The sequence below is a fragment of the Mus caroli genome, unplaced genomic scaffold (assembly GCF_978045245.1).
Source record: "Mus caroli unplaced genomic scaffold, Mus_caroli_1 scaffold_8, whole genome shotgun sequence".
In the NCBI taxonomy this organism is placed as follows: Eukaryota; Metazoa; Chordata; class Mammalia; order Rodentia; family Muridae; genus Mus; species Mus caroli.
Window position 1 is genome coordinate 106,144,175 of NW_028227263.1, and position 13,183 is coordinate 106,157,357.

Below are 13,183 nucleotides of genomic sequence, written 5' to 3' on the forward strand. Positions count from 1 at the left end.
CAAGCAGTAGCCAATTGGAAGGTCATATTCTGAGCTCCAAGACAGGATTGGGTGGAGAAGATGCATGCCAGAAGACCAGCTTCATCCATGAAGCCTGAGTTGTGTGCTGATCAAAGAGTTAATCTTGACATGGCAGCCCTTCTTGACATGACTTTTAGCCTCTGAGGTTATGGCAGTGCTTTTGATAACTCATTGATGAAGGTGTTTCTAATGTACATGTGATGTAAAACATTCCAAAAGATCATATCCCTTCAGTGCCCATTGTATACTCAGACAGTACCCTTCAGGAAGAAGGAGAGGAGCATATAGGTTGGGGCAACTCAGTTGATCTGAGTTGTGAGCTGTTAGCATCTCTCTATGACCAAAGGAAGAGATCAAGAGCTCCATTTTTGCTGTGTTGAAGGGCATGGTTGTGGAGATTATGAATGCTTCAGTTTCTTCTCCAGGAGTCCTTCTTCAGTTTTTCTGACCATGGTTGACCTCACATCCCTCTTCTTTCCTCTGTAGGCTTTGATCCTTGGACCAGCTTGATCCTGCATTCTTACATTAGTGGGTGATAGCACTGAACTTGCAGAAGCAGTGGTCTTCATTTCATCTGTCAAATGCTTGTAAAGTGGGTTCTGCCCTCATAAGTAAAGAACAGATGAGCCAATGGTAAGGGTGGCTACATGAGTTCCCTTATTCAGACATTCTTGCTCTTCTCCTGCACATATTCTGCTATTTCTGGGTATTTTTCTCTCTTTTTCTTTTGTTTTCCCGAGTTAGGATTTCCTCTCTAGCTCATGTTCTGGATCTCACTGTCTGCCCTCAGACACAAGGGACATTCTTGTTGTCTTTGTCTCCCTGTTTTTAGTATCATGGTTGTGATCTACCCAGTCTGGCTGCCTTCTCTTTTTGTCCCCACCTGAAAGGAGTGTGACAGTTCCTGTACCTTCTTCCTTCTTACAGAATTCCTCTGTAGAATTCTGGATTTCTGCCATGCTGCAGTCTGAGACCCACATTAATAGTGAGGGAGAGGAGAAAGAAAGAGGTGGAAAAAGAAAGAAGTCCTTAGTTGGTACAGGATGTTGGGTTACATGGGAAAAAAAACAACGTAGGTATTTTTGTTCATTTGTGAATAAAGGACCAGTCTTTTCCTTTTTTTTTTGGTGTATCCTCACAAACCTGAATGGTTTTTTTTTTTTTTTTTTTTTTTTTTTTTTTTTTGGTTTTTCGAGACAGGGTTTCTCTGTATAGTCCTGGCTGTCCTGGAACTCACTTTGTAGACCAGGCTGGCCTCGAACTCAGAAATCCGCCTGCCTCTGCCTCCTGAGTGCTGGGATTAAAGGCGTGCGCCACCACGCCCGGCCTGAATGTTTTTTTTTTTTTTTTTTACCTTTTTTTAGAAATATATGCAAGTCTAGTGTCTTTCGTTTTCTCTCCCTCCCTCCCTTCCTTCCTTCCTTCTTTCCTTCCTTCCTTTAATTCTTTCTTCTTTTTTTGTGTTGTATCTCCAATTTTTGATTCTCTGGTAGGTTCATAGACTATATATGGACCATGGCATGGGTCTTGTACATGTTCATATGCCATCTATAGTCTAAGTATGCCTTAAAGCACTAACTCATGTGACTGTACCTAGAAGTCTTTACTAAAAATGATACTAGAGCCACTTAAGCTGTCCTCCAGCAACCCTATGAGTTATTACAACAGTCACTTCGGAGCTTTCACACTGAGCTAGTGCTGTAGCTTATAGCCATACATCTTGCTCCATAGAAATGTCCCTCCACGCAGACAGTGCAATGTTGTGTAGTTCTGGGCAAATCTCTGCTGGAAGAATGTCCTTTTTCACATGGCAACCAAAATGGGAGCCCTTCCTGATGCATCACTTGTCAGATAGTCGCACACATTTGCCAAGGCTATGCCTGAATGTAAACTCCTACTTATGGATATTTCAGAAAACAACACTGTCCTACTGTGACACTGTAGACCCAAGGTGAGTAGACTACTGATTGCCAGGACTGAGAGGATGATCACTCTGTGGAGAGAGAGAGGGGGAGAGAGAGAGAAGAAATAGACTGTTATTTGTATTTTCTTTTGTAGTCCCATAATTTCTGTATATTGTTTTAGTATTTTTCAATTAATTTATTTACTTTTTTATTGAAACTAGATTATGTTCTCATAGAATATATCATGATTTAAGTTTCCCCTCCCTCTAGTCTGTCTTTCCCATCCCCAATCCCCCTGTCATCAGTATCCATTCCCTGTCTTTCAGTAGAAAAGAACATACTTCTGAGAGACAACAACCGAACAATTCCAAAGAAAATAGACTGAGATGAAGTAAATCTCTCCTTCCGAAGTTGAAGATGGTTACTGATGGGAGAAAAAGATCCAAAAGTCAAAGCCTTTTTTTTTTTTGTCATCCACTGAGATGATTGAATATGTTTTGTTCCAGTTTGTTTATATGGTGGATTACATTGATAGATTTTTGTATATTGAACCATCCCTGCATCCCTGAGATGAAGTCTACTTGATCATGGTAGAATTATGTTTTTGATGTACTAGTGGATTTGGTTCGCAAGAGTTTATTGAGTATTTTTGCATCAATGTTTATAAGGGAAATTGGTCTGAAATTCTTTCTTTTTTGAATTCTTTCTGGCAAAGATCTTTCTAGTTTCTTTATGAATGCACTCACACTATGATCTTTCCTCTTAGCAGTGCTTTCATTGTTTCCACTACATATGTTGTGCTTTCATTTTCATCCAATATTAGAAAGTGTTTAATTTTTTTCTTTCCTCCTTTCTGGCCCAGTAGTCATTCATTGAGTAGCTAATTGTTTGGTTTTCAAGAGTTCGTAGGCTTTCTTTTTTCTCTATTGTTGAAGTTCAGTTTTAATTAATGGTGATCATGTAAGATGAAAGGAGTCATTTCAAATGTCTTGTATCTGGTGAGGCTTGCTTTGTGACATGGTCAGTTTTGGACCCTGAACCCCACACAGGTCCCATTCTCCTTACCTCTCCTTCCCAGGTCTCTATATCTTTTCTAAGAGAATTTTCAGCATCCTTACTCGGGCCTTCCTTCTTGTTTATCTATTTTTGAATCTGTGGACTGTAATGCAGGTATCCTGTATTTATGGGTCATATCCATTTATAAGTGAGTGGATGTCCTTTTGGGTCTGGGTTACCTCATTCACAATATTTTCTAGTTCCATTTGTCAGCAAAATTCATGATGTCCTTGTTCTTATTGGTTTAGTGGTATTCCATTCTATAAATAAACCACATTTTCTGTATCCATTCTTCAGTTGAGGGACATGTGGTGTCAGGTAGAAGAATCTCAGGGTCATTTGATTAATATTTCTCTAATGACTAAGGACTTTGAACATTTCAAATATCTAGCATAGCTTTGGGTATATGCCAGTGTTCCCTGTGATTCTCAGATTACAGTAGGGTGTGGGGTTTTATTGTTTTTTTGTTTTTTGTGTTTTGTTGTCTCAGAGTAACAGTGACACCACAGATGGCATGCTTACTATTTTTTTTCTTTTTAAGAAGGAGAGATTCTAACTTTGTCATCCTCAGAAAACCACATGAAAAAAGATAACCTATGAGAGTTTTTGTGATTGTTGTTTATGGTAGTAAAGTACTGGAGGGAGTAGTTGATAGTGATGGACTGAGCAAATGAAGTGTGTACTGATTTATTTGGTCAATTATGTTCATCACAAGAGTGCACAGTCAGCAACCTGGGGCCAGAGGATAGAGAGGTTGAGGCCCTCTTAGCATACACATAGAGACCTTGTCTGAATAAGCAGACAAGAAAAGGGTTTCAAAAATCAGAGTTACCTAGCAGAAGGGTGCCCAGAATCTCTATATTTAAATGTTTTAGTTTATGTTCATTGGTGTTTTGCCTGCAGTTATGTCAATGTGAGGTGTCAAGAAGCCCTGGAAGGGGAATTACAGGTAGATGTGAACTGCCATGTGGGTGGTGGGAGATAGAATACAGGTCCTCTGGAAGAGTAGCAGTAGCAGGTGCTCTTCCACAGTGAGTCCTTCCAGCCCGAAGAATATATATTAGATTTCTTTAACAGTACCTCTCCCTTTCTTCTACCCCCCCACCCTCTGTGTATAATGAATTATCCATAGACATCAAAAGAGAACTTCATTGGGCCTGAAGTTATTGGTAGTTAGGAGCCACCTAGTGTGGGAGCTGGAACCTTTGGAAATGCAACAGGCGCTCTTGATACCTGAACCATCTCCCTAGCTCCCAGAATCTGTTTCTTTTTTAGTCATATCACTTTTTTCATTTATTTGGTTATTCACTTTACATCCTGTCTTCTGCTCCCCCTCTCCTTTCCCAGTCCCACCCTCATATATCCCTCTCCCATCACCCTGTCTTCCTCTCAGCAGAGGCAAAGCCCCTCCCCACCCTCTTACCCTGCCTGCCCTGGGACATCAAGCCACAGCAGCACCAAGTGTATTCCCTCCCACTAAGGCCCAGCCAGGCCGTCCAGCTAAGGGACAGGTTGCGGGGGTGGGGGTTCGACTGGCAGGCAACAGAGTCAGAGACAGCCTCCACTCCAATTGCTAGGGGACCCACATGAAGACCAAGCTGCACAACTGCTACAATTGTGTAGGGGCCTACGTCCAGCCCCTGTGTGTTCTTTTGTTGGTTTAGTCTCTGTCAGTCCCCATGGGCCCAGGTTAGTTAACTCTGTTGGTATTTTTGTGGTGTCCTTGACCCCTCTATCTTGCTCAAGCCCATTCACAACTTCTCCACAAGACTCCCTAAGCTCTGCCTGATGTTTGGCTGTGGGTTTCTACATCTGTTTTCATCCACTGATGGATGAAGTCTCTTAGGAAGCAGTTATGCTAGGTTCCTGTCCACAAGCATAGCAGAGTATCATTAATGATGTTGGGGGTTGACTTTCCCACATGGAATGGGTCTCAGGTTGAGCCAGCCAATGGTTGGCCATTCCCTCATTCTCTTCTCCATCTTTATCCCTGCACATCTTGTAGGTAGTACAAATTTTGGGTTCAAGGTTTTGTGATTGTATTGGAGTCCCCCTCTCTCCACTGGAAGTCCTGCCTGTCTACAAGATGTGGGCACTTCAGTCTCCCTATACCTCACTGGTAGGAGTCTCAGCTAGAGTCAACCTCATAGACTCCCTGGAGTCTCTCTTTTCCCATGTCTCCAGATAGTCCCACAGATGTCCCCCATGTATATCTGTTTTCTCTCCTGGCCCTCTCCTGCCCCATTCCCATATCTTATCCCCATCCCTATTCCTCTGCACAATCCCCTCCTACCCAATCTCCTCCCTCCATCCACATCTGAATTCTATTTTAATACCACTTTTGAGTGAGATTTTACATCCTCATTTGGGTTCTTCTCATTTCCAAGCTTCTCTGGTTCTGTGGATTTTAGCATGATTATCCTGTACTTTTTGGCTAATATTTACTTAGAAGTGAGTACATACTATGTGTATCCTTGTAGCTCTGCATTTCCTCATTCAGGATGGTAGTTCCCAGTTCTATCCATTTACCTGCAACTTTCATGATGTCTTTGTTTTTAATAGCTGAGTAGTATTTCATTGTGTAAGTGTACCACATTTTCTCTATTCATTCTTCATTTGAGGGACATCTAGGTCGTTCCCCGTGTCTGGATAGTATGAGTTCAGTTGCTATGAGCATAGGTGAGCAAGTGTCCATGTGATATAGTGGAGCATCGTTTGGGTATGTGCCCAGGAGTAGTATAGTTGGGTCTTGAGGTTAGAACTATTCCCAATTTACTGAGAAACCACCAAATTGTTTTCCCTAGTGTTTGTACTAGTTTTCACTCTCACCAGCAATGAACGAGTGTTCCCCTTGTTCTACATCCTTGACAGCACGTGTTGTCACTTGAGTCAGAATGGTTTTGATTTGCAGCTGATGACTAAGGACATTGAAAGTTTCTTTAAGTGCTTCTTGGCCATTGGAGATTTCTTTGTCGAGAAGTCTACAGAAAGGGGATAGATCTTTACCAACCCAATATACGAGAGAGAAATATATCTATATATCTCCTTTATATATATCTAAAATATGTAAAGAACTCAAGAAAGTAGACACTAATAAACCAAGCAAACCAATTATAAAATCAAGCAGATAAGGAAACAATTTTTTAAAGAATATTCTCAGGTGAGGTGTTTTTATGTAAGTGTGGGGTCCCCTTACAGGTTAGGTAGTCACAATTTATAGGATGATTATAAAAATATTAGTAAAGGAACTCAAATTTGAATAGAAAAATATGCAAATATATTAAAAGCTTTTACAAATGGGTGGGGAAATAATTTTGTTTTGCTTATTTAAAAAAACTTTTTGAGGACAATTACACCTTAATTTTTTATAGCAATCAACAGTAAACTTCACATCATGAAATGCATGTATTTTTCTATGAGTGAATCTGAAAGTTCTTTGATAATTTGAATAACAATGACACAGTGGTGACTCCACCTATGTCTAGCAACTTATCTAGGGAAAATTTGAATTAGCACTTGGGAGGCAGAAGCAGGCAGATTTCTGAGTTTGAGGCCAGCCTGGTCTACAGAGTGAGTTCCAGGACAGCCAGGGCTACACAGAGAAATCCTGTCTCGAAAAACCAAAAAAAAAAAAAGACTATTCTTATTAAAGTTTTATTTATATATTTTTTTATATTTGAGTGCTTTTCTTAAAAAAAAAGATTTGTTTATTTTATGTATATGAGGTACACTGTTAGTATCTTCAGACACACCAGAAGAGGGCATCAGATCCCATTACAGATTGTTGTGGGCCACCATATGGCTGAGATCTTAGCTCAGGACCTCTAGAAGAGCAGCCAGTGCTCTTAACTGCTGAGCCATCTCTCCAGCCAAGTTCAGCCTGTTTTCTTATAGACCCTAGGTCCACCTGCTCTTGTACTGGACCATCTAAAATGGACTGGGCCCTCCCATATCAATCACTAATTAAGAAAATGCCCTTCAGGTTTTCCTTCAGTTGGATCTTCTGGAGGCATTTACTCAATTGAGACTCCCTGCTCTCAGATGACTTCAGCTTGCTTCAAGTTGATACAAAACTAGCACGCCCACCCACTGAAGCTTTTTGCCAGCCACTTAGTTTTTATCTTACTGCTGAGACACCATACCTGGCAGAGACAAGTTGGGAAAGGCATATTTTGGCTGATGTTCAGAGATCTGCAGTGTATAGCAGCAGGCAGGCACCACTGAGTTGAGTTGGTTGTAGCTTGGGGTGTGGCAGTGGGTGCTCATATCATGGCTGACCAGGAAAAACAGAATGGGGAGAACCAGGTCTGGACTATAACCTTAAAGGCCACTCCTAATTATCCACTTCTGTCAGGGAGGACACTTCCTAAAGTGTCCATAGTATTCCCAAATAGCATCAGCAGCTAGGAAACAATTGTTCAAAACAGCAGCCTCTGGGAGACATTGCAGATTCAAACCATGTGTTCCATAAGTGAGTGAGGTCCATTTATCTAATGATTCCTAATGTCTCCATTGACAGTGTGCGTTACTTTCAGTAGCCCACTTTTCACTTTTGGACAAGAAAAATCCATTTCTTCTGGATTCCTAGTCAAGACTTTAAAAAAAATCAGGATTTAAAAGAAATTATCTCCAAGCATGCAATAATAATCAGAATGCCTTGTTATCATGGGAATTGTAATCTACTAAGTTTTACTCCTCTTTTATTTCATTGGTTATGTGAAATATGGATATACACACATGCATACTCGTGCCTCAGCCTGCCTAGTGACAGGCAATCGATCATCACCACCACACTCCATTCTGTTTCTTTTGAATGGTTGTATGTATGTATGTATGTATGTATGTATGTATGTATGTGTGTTTCTCTCTCTCTCTCTCTCTCTCTCTCTCTCTCTCTCTCTCTCTCTCTCTGTGTGTGTGTGTGTGTGTGTGTGTGTGTGTGAGAGAGAGAGAGAGAGAGAGAGAGAGAGAGAGAGAGAGAGAGGCCTTTTTGTGTCTTCATTCAAGAAAGCCTTGTGTGTAACAGCTTGAGAACAACAGCATGTGAGTATTTCTCATTCAGAATGTATGGAACAAGAAGTGTCTCACACTTCAGAGTTTTCTAGATGCTTTGAAAATCAGCATGGATTTTTTGATTGGACAATCCTAATCTGAAACCTTAAAGCTGGAAATTGATCTGAAATATAAAGGTTTTTCAAGATATTTTAGACTATGGGTTACTTTGTATGTTGGACTGGGTATTCTGTGCTTGCTCCATAGGTTGGCTTGGAGTACTCGGAGACAGCACTGCTTGACAGAAGATAACCTGCTTTCCTAATGTCCTCAAAAGTACAATGCCTGAGAGTATGAACTTCCTGGAGCTGCTTTGTACTTGATGCAATCCTGGCCTCAGTAGAGAGGCCTGGCAAGTGGAGCTGGAGGTCTTGGGTAGAGGAGAACATGGACTCGGTGATGCAAGCATTCCTCAGGTTGGTTGAATATTTGTTTTGTTTGTGTGTATGCACGTGTGTGTTTTCAACTTGCCATGTATGTGGAGATCAGAAGACAAGAGTAGTTACATCATGGAAATTATGTGAGTTTAAAATACTGAACTCAGGTTGTCAGGCTTTAGAGCCAACTCCTTGACTCACTGATCCATTTTGCTAGCCCCATTCTTCGACTTAATAGTGTCTCATGAAGCCACAAGAAAATCAAGAGACTATCACCCGACCTTAAATCCCTCCCTTTGTGTTGTTATGTTCCACAATGGAGGGGATAGATCCCAGGTTTACCACTTACTATTCAACAGTTCTACTGTGGTACTTGCCCCAGCTCAACACTGGGCATTTCTTCTAGGTAACCCCTTTCCCACATTGAATAAGCAGATATGTTGTCAGTAGAAAATGCAGGCTCGATCACATGCACACCCATGCTCCAGAGGTGGCACCATAGTTTAATACTTGGAATTGTCCACAGTAAAGACCTTGACACATACATGTATAGCCCAACATCAGTTTTTCAATTGCAATCCTGAACCTTTCAATCTATGAAAATTACTCTTGAAGGCTATCTTCACCCTGTGCTCTATACAGTAACACTTTAGTAAATTTTCTTTTCCAGGACAGGGTCTTTGTACCTCTCGATGTCCTGGAACTCATTATGTAGACCAGGCTGGCCTTGACCTCCAAGAGTTCTGCCTCTACCTTTTGAGTGCTGGGATTAAAGATGTGAACCACAATCCGGGTTTTCAGTAGGTTCGTTAGGATAACTGAAGTGTCTTGCTGTGGGCTGTCCTCATTGAGGAATGTTTTGGTAAAACCTCAAACCCAATAAGCCCATGCAATAAAACACTACTCAATTAATATGAGTTCAAGCTGTACACATAGATTGGGTAGATCTATCACTATACTACTATATTACCCAGGTATGTGTTGTACAGCACAATGCCTACATGAGAGTAACAATATTAATCCCAATTTTTATGTCAATAAATTCATACCATTGAAAACCTTACATTTGTGTCAAATAAATTCTATACCAATGGAAAGAGATTATAAACTTCAACTTTCTATCAATTATAAAGATTTCTACCAATGTAAGATATAGGTATGTAATGTTTTAAGAGTAAATTTGACAACCTATCCCTATTTGTCTATTTCTCTAACTTCTATGACATTACTGTATTCCTCTTTTCTCTTCTATCCACTTCCCCTCTACCTGAGAAGGAAGGATAGAGAAGAGGAAAGGAAAGGTAGAAATCCCTGATTTTAAGCTCTCTAGTTCCTGCCCTGTCCAAATCTACATTTATAAAGTACCCCTTAAAAGGACAACATATCTATAATTCATAAAATAAGCAGAACCATGCACCACAACATGAGGAACTGGGACTTCAATCTTCTTCTGTCTGCTTCCAGCTGAATTGGGAAGAAGAATCTTTTTCTGGGGCTCAAAGGGAAATAGGAAAGTTTGCTTTGTCAAAGGAGAGCTGGCATCATTTGTCTTCCAGTTGCTCTGTGCTGAGAAAGTTCATTGCTTAGCTGGCATTCTGACTATGACAGTCTAAAATGCTGGATAGGCAAGCTACCTGTTTTAGAAAAGTTCTGGTATCAAGTCTTTAAAAGAATCGGCTTCCATATAGTTGAGGCAGAATCAAACACAAAGTGGGATGGAAGGTCCCAGAATCTCAGCATCCCAGAGAGTGAATCTTTTCAGGTCTGTCTTTCTCTTCTTTCATCCTGCAGTATACAAAACTTAGAAACAACATATAGTTCTGTAAAGACATTCACATGGAGTGTGCAGGGTGCACAGATTGGTTAAGGATGATCAATAAAGATGACGGCCTTTCTTCAGGTTAGTTTGGTCACATAATATAAACTGCAATATAAATTTGTATATATGCTATCTCAAAGGATGGTATGTAATAACAAGTCATGAGAAATTTGTACCCAATAAGCGTTAATGTCTGTGAATATACATTTTAGTCTTAGCCAGTTCCAGAGCTGTCTCCGTATACAGAGACATAAATATCACCACATATATTGTTGTAATTTAGTTGATTGTTGATTGTCTTAGTCTCCCTTTTGTTCTCCATCACTGAGGTCTTCAGGAGGTCTCTCTTTGTCATTTCTGATTTTTATTAACTTGCCAGGAACTCGTAGCTTTTCTTTTCCTGTGCAAACATAGGAATAACCCACCCCCTAGTGTAACACATTTCCCATTTTCCATTCTGATATCATAATATCCTTAATTTAAACACGCTGTTTGAGTTTGGTGGTTCTTTCCACAATCCAATGTCAGCAAATGTGGTTTTGTTCATTTTAAGGTTATTAAAGTACTATGTAATCTATCTTTGTTTTTTTTTTTTTTTTTTTTTTTTTTTGTCCCCTTTTGCCTGTTGTTGCTCTACATTCCCTAGTTAGATATTGGCCTTTACCATATGTTTGACATATTCCAGAAGGCATAGGCCCCCTTTTGGGATTACTTAGGTTTTTCCTGCAGTTATTTCTGAGATGACCATGCTCACCACAATTAAAACATTTCAGATCTTGGGTCATCTCTAGGTGTCTAGTGGCAGCTTCTCCTATTACAGAGCAAGATCCAGTATCAGCTGTATATCTAAACCACTCATGTATTGATGCTCACCTTGCCTTCAGTGGTCTGATTACTTCCTTGCTTTCAGCATTTGCATCTTCAGAGGCTATAGATATGGTTATTGCCTTTCTTGCTGCTGAATCTGATACATTCCTTTCCACAGCTGATAAAAAGTCCTCATAAAAAGTCAGGGAAGGTTTCTTTTGGACCTTGCATGACTTGAGTAAATGAATCAAGTCTTTTCCCAGATTCTGTGACTCTGTCCCAGGCCTTTAAGGCTGACAACAGACACAAAGCCAGAGTTTCTTCATCATTTCAGCCTGCACCTCTGCCTCCGCAAAGCGACCTTCACCGAGTAGCTGGTCTCTGGAAATCTCTCTATTTTGTCATGCTACCTTCCTCACCTCTTCTCTCCACCATGAGAACCATTGTAAATGTGTGGCAGTTTCTAGTATTGCTCTTGCCATATCTTTCCAGTCTTGGGGGATTATTCTATTTTTAATAGCAAAAGAAGTCAGGGTTTGTTTTACAAATGGAAAATGCATTCCAAAATTAGTGACACTTTCCTTAAATTTCCTCAGTTCTAACACACCCACAGGTTGCCATTCAAATTCCTGATAACCCTGTGGATGATCATCGTCTGGAGGTCGTTGTTGTACATTAACTGGATAAACTAAAGCTTGCTTTCTAACAGCCTTTGGTTGGCTTTCTCTAATTTTATCTTCTGTTTCTACCTGAGTATTTTCCTTAAATGAAATTTTAAATTCCTCCCTTAAGGTCTGTGACCATGCTTCATAGCTCTCCTTTTGTCTCCTCTTGTTCCTTGAGTTCCTTTGCTCTGTTCAAGATTCTGCCTCCACAATTTGATTTTGACTTTATATTGCAAATCTGATACTCTGCTGTCCATTTTATTTTGATGGATTAATTTTAAAAGGTTGTTCTCCAAGTCTTGCCTCCAATCCTCATTATCTTCCCTTTGCTTCTCAGTATGATCTGTGAACTGTTGTATCTTTGGTTCTAGCATCTTTTCCAGCTCCTGTCCCCCATCTTCATCTTCATCTTATTCAGATCTATAATTTCCCCTGTCTTCAAGTCTAGTGTTTCCTCTAGGCCACGTTGCCAAGTCTTAAATTTCTCTTCCTGTTGTCCATGCTGCTGTATAATTTCCTGTATTTTCTGTTCTAGGTCCTCCTTCCATAATCTTAGCTCCTCTTTATGTTGTCATTCTGATATTGCAGCATCTGCCTTAATTTGATTTGCTAGGTTTAGGAAATTATCCTGTAGACTTTGCTTATTTTGATCTATAAAATCCTGTACCTTTAGTTCTAGTGTAACCTGTAATCTCTTTTCCAAGGCAAAGAATTTCTTATCTAGGGCCCTGTCTTTTGAGAAGACATAGTAAATCAATAGAATAAATATTGCAATACCAGTAAATGACAAGATAGCTATTTCCTTTAATTTTTTCCCTGTCAAATCATTCAAAATATCATCCCATAAAAATTATTTACTGTGTTTTTCATCTTTAAGTATCAAAAAAGTTATTCTCTCCTTATCAATGTATTACCTGATCTGGAGCCCTTTGTAACATTGTCTCCCTCTGCTGTTCAACTAGGAACACTGCAGTTCTCTCTGATTCTTTTATTCACAGGGAGGGGCTGACTGAGGATTCTGTGCTTCTGTTTGGGTTGCAGCTTGCAGCCTGTGCTTGTGTGTTGATCTCAGGAAGGCTGCAGCTCAAACAAGCAGTCGGGAGATACAGTCTGGCTGTCCGTTTACTGTGTAGACTTTGGTAGGTGGATGGGTAGGGGAATCGAACACAGAAAGACTCTCCTGGGCATAGATGCCCCAATCAGTTCACTGTGTCTGCCCATAAACTACCTCCCAGGCAGTTGTGCTCAAGGGTCTCCTGTCCCTCCCTCAATTCTTACATGGCAGTGCCTAAGTTCAGTTCCAGCCTGGGGTGCTGCCCCTGGCCCTAGCTCTCTGCGGGGGGGGGGGGGGTAAGGGAAAGGAACCTCTCTGCAATTCTCTGTAGACCCCTCAGACAGACCCAGTCAGCTTTTGATCCATACACTGCTGCAGCCTAGATCGCTGTTCCAGCTGTGTATTCAGGGGTGGCGGTGGGAGCAGTG

The 13,183-nt window shown here is 40.6% G+C and overlaps 1 long non-coding RNA gene and 1 pseudogene across 3 annotated transcripts in view; one reads left to right on the forward strand and one right to left on the reverse strand.

The window, feature by feature from the left end:
- LOC147003306 (uncharacterized) overlaps positions 1 to 13,183 on the forward strand; it is a 176,160-nt gene that overhangs the window by 93,768 nt on the left and 69,209 nt on the right. For 2 of the 3 annotated variants that reach the window (XR_015047749.1, XR_015047751.1), the window contains 2 exons: positions 508 to 654; positions 8,241 to 8,449. This is a non-coding gene — a long non-coding RNA (uncharacterized LOC147003306). The remainder of the gene's footprint in view (positions 1 to 507; positions 655 to 8,240; positions 8,450 to 13,183) is intronic. The other variant, XR_015047750.1, reaches the window with a different exon arrangement.
- LOC147003309 (uncharacterized) lies at positions 11,438 to 12,545 on the reverse strand (annotated as a pseudogene).